Source organism: Mytilus trossulus, chromosome 3 (genome assembly GCF_036588685.1).
Source record: "Mytilus trossulus isolate FHL-02 chromosome 3, PNRI_Mtr1.1.1.hap1, whole genome shotgun sequence".
In the NCBI taxonomy this organism is placed as follows: Eukaryota; Metazoa; Mollusca; class Bivalvia; order Mytilida; family Mytilidae; genus Mytilus; species Mytilus trossulus.
The window spans coordinates 66,163,868-66,171,733 of NC_086375.1; positions in this window are offsets into that span (position 1 = coordinate 66,163,868).

Genomic DNA, 7,866 nt, shown 5'->3' on the forward strand with positions numbered 1-7,866 from the left:
TATCAGATTATACATTTAATCCCCCTCCCTCCCTTTATGTATAATATTATCAGATAATACATTTAATCTCCCTCCCTCCCTTTATGTATAATATTATCAGATTATACATTTATTCTTCCTCCCTCCCTTTATGTAGAATATTATCAGATAAAACACATATTCTCCCTCCCTCCCTTTATGTAGAATATTATCAATTGATACATTTAATCTCCCTCCCTTTATGTATAATATCATCTGCTTATCAGTCCGGAATACCTGAGATCACTCAAAGATTTGGTTGGGTCCGCATTGCTCAGGTTCTAGTTTTCTATGATGTGTTTTGTGCACGATTGTTTGTCTATTTGGTATCTTTCGCCTATCCGTTATCTTTCTATCGGCTATGGTTAAAAATAGAAGTCAAACGTCTGTAAGCAGTTTTAATTGATTGATTAACGCCTAAATGATAAAAATTGTGATGAAGACTACAACCCAATGATGACTGTTGTACCCCTATTTTTGACATTTTACCTATGTCTATAATGTCTGTTTGTTTTGTTCACGCTTGTTGTCAATATAATGGAATTTGATGCGACTGTCATACAAGTGAGGGGTTTAGCTAGTTATAAAATCAGGTTCAATACATCATTTTCTACAAAAGAAAATGCCTGAACCAAGTCAGAATATGACAGTTGTTGTCCATTCGTTTGGTGTGTTTGAGCTTTGATTTTGCCATTTGATTATAGTTCATTTTTTTGGTGATTTTACTTTTTACTCCATTTGTTAGTGCATTGTATTCCGTCTATTGTAAAAGTTATCTGGGTTGGAGATATTACAGAAACAGTAAAATATTCATACTAGTCCATGATATACATAATGTATAAATAAAGGCAACAGTAGTATACCGCTGTTCAAAATCATAAATCGTTAGAGAAAAAACAAATTCGAGTTCCAAACTAAATCTGAGGGAAACGCATCAAATATAAGAAAACTACGACACAACTGAAACACAACATTAAAATACAACACACAGAGAAACGAACTATAATATAACAATGGTCATTTCCCTACTACTCTGGTATTCTATTTCGATGTCATTTACAATACAAACAAGATTGTTTTATAGATTTGAGTGCCTTTGACATAAGAAAATACTTCGAAGTCGATGGTTTTTTTCTGTTAGACCGAATTATATGCGGGGGCTAGCTGATAACGCCTCCGGTGGTGGATCTCTCTCTCTCTCGCTGTATTTGAAGACCTATCAATATGTTTCGGCTGTTTTCCTCTTATTGATCGGGTTGTTGTCTCTTTGACATATTCCTCATTTCCATTCTCTACTTATACAAAACACGTTCAATTGTTTTACTACCATTTAAAATATATCAGCAGAGTGGCACCATCTTTGAAATTTCTTGCGAGTTTCATACATTTTTTTTTTTTTAATTTCAAAGCATTTTGTTTTAATATTTCATACAAATTAAACTGACAACAAAATAAAGTTTACTCAATTATTTATTCGAACCAAATTAAATTCAAGTAGTTCCTAATGATTTTTTTTTTAAACTCAGATATTGGCACACGAAAACTTTTACTTGTCAAGATCGTCAAATGCAAAATATGAAAATCACTTTTTAAAAAAGCTAGAAAACATACATTTGACCATGCACATTCACGGCTATACTATTCCTCATATATTCGGTTAGTAATTTTTAAGCATCCTGGGCAATATATACATAAATTTATAATGTTATTTTCATATTTTCATTTGCCTGGAGTTTTCTTGATATCTCGAAAGGAGTAGGTCCGGTAAGAGCCATTTTTGGCCCCAAAATATAGCAGTTTTACAAAATTGTTAAAATGTAAACTTTTAGTTATTTATTGGATAGTCGAATGGTTCTGCTACATAAATATTGGCTGTTTTTTGGCAATACAATGCACATTATATTAAGTACTAGCACCATTAAGTCATGCTAAATTACTAAAATCATCAAAATTTAAGCATTTTAGTTAAATTTTAGACGGTTTCCGTGTAAAACGAAAGTGGCCGCATTCGTGTTCATCCAAAATATTAAAATGGAAGCTGTATTTGATGATAATACATAACATATATAAAGATTGAGGATGAACACGGATGCGGCCACTTTCATTTTTGACAAAAACCATCTGAAAAGTGACATTTTTTCGCATATTTGGTAGATTTTTCATATTTTAGCTTGAATCAGATCGTTTTTTATGACTAAAGGAGTTAAAATCTTTCACAAAAAATATATGAATCAAATGAAATAGACACTTAAGTGTTTAAAAAGTGGTCAAAATCTTTCGTCAGATGAAACTGAAATTTGAGGCCAAAATCGGTCCTTACCGGACCTACTCCTTTCGATATGTTTGTTTTGCCACACATTGTCAATATAGTGGAATATTTTGCGACTGTCAGTGAGAGGTTACGCTAGATATAAAACCAGGTTTAATCCACCATTTTCAGCAACGCTTGTACCAAGTCAGAAATATGACAATTGTTTTTCATTCGTTTGACGTGTTTAAACGTTTGATTTTACAATCTGATAAAGGACTTCCGTTTTGATTTTTCTTGGAGTTCGGTATTTATAATATTTTACTTTAAACTGCAGGTAAAATATAATTCCCTTTTCCATATCAGCTTAGAAGACAACTCTTTGGTGCTAACAACATTGATAGCATACTTTTCTTCTAATTCTCCATTCATCAATGTATATTATTTTTATCACACTAAACTTTCCGCTACTACGACCTAATTTTTGTTTAACCTGATTTGAATTTGATTATTAGTTGACCATTATTGATCACACTGCTTCTAATAGATTCAGGTTTCAAAAATTAGTTGGAATGTTGCTGATTAAGTTTATTCATAAAGCACAAAATTGTTAAATGTTTCTTCCATTCAGTAAACAATAAGAATAAATGTTTCTTTAAAAATGACTGATTTTCGGTCCATGATTTTAATCTGATTAACACATAATAAACATTATTATACGGGTGTACTTTAGAAATACAAAAACAAAATCATATACGCCACGTATGCATGTGGATTTTATGGGCCTTTTTGGTTCTTATTGTAAAAGCTCGTGAAAAAATGTGAATAATTAAAAATTAATACATGTATTATCAATACGAGTGACTTTAATCACGTATTTTTAAATCAAAAAAGAGTTTCACGAATCTGATACATAGTACACTCGTTTTAACGTATATTTCCCTTAACATGCTATATATATTTAGTTCGTTCTTATGTCGTACTGTTATACCCCTGTCCCAGTTTAAGGGGAGGGTAGGGACCTCGCTAACATGTTTAACCTTGCCACATTCTGTATGTATGTGCCTGTCGTTACATATTTGTTTTTCGGTCATTTTTTTTCATAGATAAGGCCGTTAGTTTTCACGTTTGAATTGTTTTAATTCATTTCTGGTCTTTTATAGCTGACTATGCGGTATGGGCTTTGCTCATTGTTGAAGACTGTATGGTGACCTATAGTTGTTCATTTCCGCGTCACTTTGTCTCTTGTGGGGAGTTGTCTCATTGGCAATCATACCACATCTTCTTTATTTTTAAGATAGTTAAATTCCAACTCCCTCAGGCAAAGTTGATCTTAGATGAATTTGACCAGAAAGGCAAAACAGATACGATATTAAATGTAACTATTTGTTCACTACTTTCCCAAGAACGTGTCACATCATATTTGATCTCTGACCTCTACCAACAAAGTTCTTTGTATTCTCTTTACGAAATTTTAACTCTACTCATTACTGCTTCTGATTAGTATGTAATTAAACGAATTTCGAATATAAAGCAATAATGCAAGATGTATTCTTGTTTTATCGGAACATCTGATATAGTAACCAAGTTTTGATGGAAGCTTGTATTGTCAAAAGTTTGATAGTTCTTTTTTTTTGTATGCGTCTATTACATTTATTAGTACAACTATCTCGTTGTTTGAATTGTTATGTTGCATTTGTACTTGGTCCTCCGAATAAGTTTGTCACTGTGATTTTGTGTGTTTTTGTTATTGCTAACCTGTTTTGTTTGTACCATTCTAAATATTATAACAGTTGGGGACAATCCTCAGATTTAAACATACGACTATTTATCAGGCTGCTCAATAAACAGTCACTTATACTTTTCGTCGTTTGATGTTAGCCAACGCGTTTAATAGTATACATAGACATATGATGACCTACATTACATACACATGTACTGTTATCATTTGTTATGTCTCTTTGATTAAATAAGACAATGTAGGTCTTCATTGTACGACCATAGAATGTTCCTCTAACTAAACTACAGTTCCTATCCTCTGTTAAAAAAAATATATGTCGTACCTTATTTTTTTGTGAATTTGAATTTGAATTAATATGAAATAAAAGAAGAATGATTAAACAGATACGAATGCCCCTTTTCAGCTTAGCCATTTTCTAAGTTAAAAAAGGGGCATAACTCATGACCGGTTAGTGAAATACTGTCAAAAATTAAACTCTGTTTGCCTGTAGTTGTTTGTAGCATGAGTTTCATAAAAAATATTGTAAGGCAAACTTAAGTAAGAGTGCAGAAACTAAAACTTATTTTCCAGATAGACAGGGGCATAACTATAGAACGACCAGTGAATCGCTACCTGGATTCGTTATTGGGAAGGACGGAAGGAAATAAGAACGGTCAATGGTAACACTTAATGCCCCTTTGCGGAGGAAAAAAAATAATGATTCAAACGATCGAAATTAGAGTTATGAGTATTATGTAATTAGAAACAACTCCAGCTCTAAACAACTTTTTGAGTAGTTTTTTTTTTATATTTGAAAGTGGATTATAACCATATTTTCTGGGGAAAATACGGTTGATCTTGTGGAAGTTATTATATTGTACCCTAATTTATATATATTAACGATCACTCAATTGTTTAAATAAATTAAAATGTAATGATCAACTTTGCTCCTTATATATTCAATATTTTTGTATGAAATACTTTTATAAGTTGAAAACATGCAAAATCGTTGATGTGCGAACTACAATAAATCTCATGATCTCCTCGTTTAAATTATTTTATATTTGTGCTTTCGGGGTCATTTACAGCTTGCTATGCGGTATGACATGTGTGCATTGTTGAAGGCCGCGATAAACTCTAATAGTTACTAATTCTATGTGATTTGGTCTGTGGTGGAGAGATGTTTCATTGGCAATCATAGTTACCACAAATTCACTTTATTATTAAATCCATATGAAAAATTATAGAATTTCAACGCAGATGGTTTTATTTTGTTTTTTTACGCATGACCATTTCTACAATATAGTGGATACAAAAATCAAATAGACGTTTGATATCGTTTGGATGTAAAAGAAATAAAAATTGCATTTTACATATATACGGGTAATGTATTTAGCAACTGAACTAAAGTCCATTTAGTCTTCGAAACATGATATTTTTTATTACTTGTTATTGGCTTTGAAATAGTTGTCAGTACCTGCTAGTACTCTCAGATCTGTATTTAATGTCTTTTTTATATTATGGATGAGGGATGGATAAATACCCTGCACGTCCGGTCTGTGTTTTTATTTGATGTTTCCCTGCTTTGTATCAATCTGATGAGGTAAGTCTTTTTCAACTGATATACTGTTACACCACTGTCTTAGGGTAGGTGATGGATGCGCAATCACAATCATGTTTAACCGAACCACATTCTGTGTGTGTCTGCTCCGAGTCACGAGCCTGTAGTTTAGTGCTTGTCGTCGGTTCAAGTCTGTCATATTTGTTTATCATAATTTGTTTTGTTATAGATTAGGCCGTTAGTGTTCTCAATTGAATTGTTTCATACGTCGGGGTCTTTCAAAGCCGACTATACGGTATGAAAAAATTGAGAATGGAAATGGGGAATGTGTCAAAGAGAGAACAACACAACCAAAGAGCGGAAAACAGCTGAAGGTCACCAATGGGTCTTCGATGCAGCGGGATTATCCCGCACACAGAGGCGTGCTTCACCTGGCCTCTAGTTAAGTAATAATGGACGTCATACTTAACTCCGAAATATATAAATGCGGCGGGGTTAAACATTGTTTTTTGAGATATCAACCGTCCTTCTACTCTTCCAGCCAATGTAGAAAAAAAACACCCTACAAAGCAATTAGCACAGCAAAACTCAGTTTTAAAGAAGTCCGAATCCGATGTCATAATAGGTAACAAAAGAAACTAAACAACAAAATGACAATGATACATCAATAAACAAATGACTACTAGCTTCAGACCTCAATTAAACCAATAAAAAGATTATGTCTATTAATCACAATCCTTCCCGTTAGGTGTTAAGTATTTCTCATTGTAGAAGGCCTGGAATTGGTTACATCCACTTCATTTGAACTTTGGTTAATAGTTGTCTCATTGGTATACCATACCTTTGCCTGAAAAAAATGTGACTGTGCAAAGCGAGACAATCTAGTCACATTTAAGCTTACATTCGAAGGATGAAGGTGGTTTAATATTCACAGATTTTATAACAATCATATGTAATTTGTTTTATAGCATATAAGTACCTGTTACGAATATTCGTATGGTCAATTTTATATAATTTCTTTAAGAATCAGAGAATAAAGTTTCAAAAGTGCATACACAATGCATTTGTATTTAAAAACTTAAAATTACACATTTGTATGTGCTGGTGTGATATATCTTTATCTCCTTCTGTTCAATATATATATAAAAAAAGATGTGGTATGATTGCCAATGAATCAACTCTCCACAAGAGACCAAAATGACACAGAAATTAACAACTATAGGTCACAAAACTGCCTTCAACAATAAGCAAAGCCTATACCGCATAGTCATCTACAAAAAGACATGAAATGACAATGTAAAACAATTCAGACGAGAAAACTAACAGCCTTATTTATGTACAAAAAATGAACGAAAAAAAATTATGTAACACATACACAAAATGACAACCACTTTCACTGAAAATTGTCAAATTCTTTCTTACAGTATGAATGGCAGGTTTAATTTTCATACGTGTATACACAATGCAATTGTACTAAAAATGTGCTTCGAAGAGTTTCTATGCAATTTACCGAGAGCAACCTTTCAACCTAAATTACTCCCTAGAGTTTGAAACTGTACAAGCGTTTTTTTTTTTTTTTATGGCAAATGTGTTCCTTTAGCATTACATATGTACTATGTTAATTTAGAGATGTTTGATTTAAAAAAGAAACGAAATATTTAAAATTATAACTAGTTATAATTCTTATCACCAGTTTTAATACTAAATGCCATTGGTTTATAAGTCATTTTGTTTTTTAAAAGATAGGACAATGACCCTTGAGTCTGAATTTTGAAACAACACTATATCATCTTTATGTTACAGAGCTTCCGAGCTGCTCGAAGCGATATAGTCTTCACCAATGTAGACTCTCACATGCTTTAAGCAATTTTTTGATGAACGAATCAATCAAAATAACTGTTCTTTGAAATAATTCTACATCAATACACAATATGTACACTTCAAATCACTCAAAATTCTTATGAAATATATGTTATCATACAGTTTTTGTATATAAGTGTCATGCATGTTGAACAAACGGTAAATCAGCAAGTTACATAGAGACAAATGATGTTAGCACTGAATACTTGTCGAAACCTCTGAACACAATGACGGCGTCATAAAATGTGTATTCAACAGCTACTTTTAGCCTAAAGATATTGAAAGATAATGATATAAGTGTAGGTAAAGAAAGGATGACAAATTTGGTACAGATCACCAGTGATGGCTGTAGGGAGTTTGGCCTGACTCACGACAGATACAACATCTTTCACTGGTGCACTTTAGGACACCTCTGTCAAATCAAAGTATACTGTATGGAGGTCTAACAAAGGAGAATAT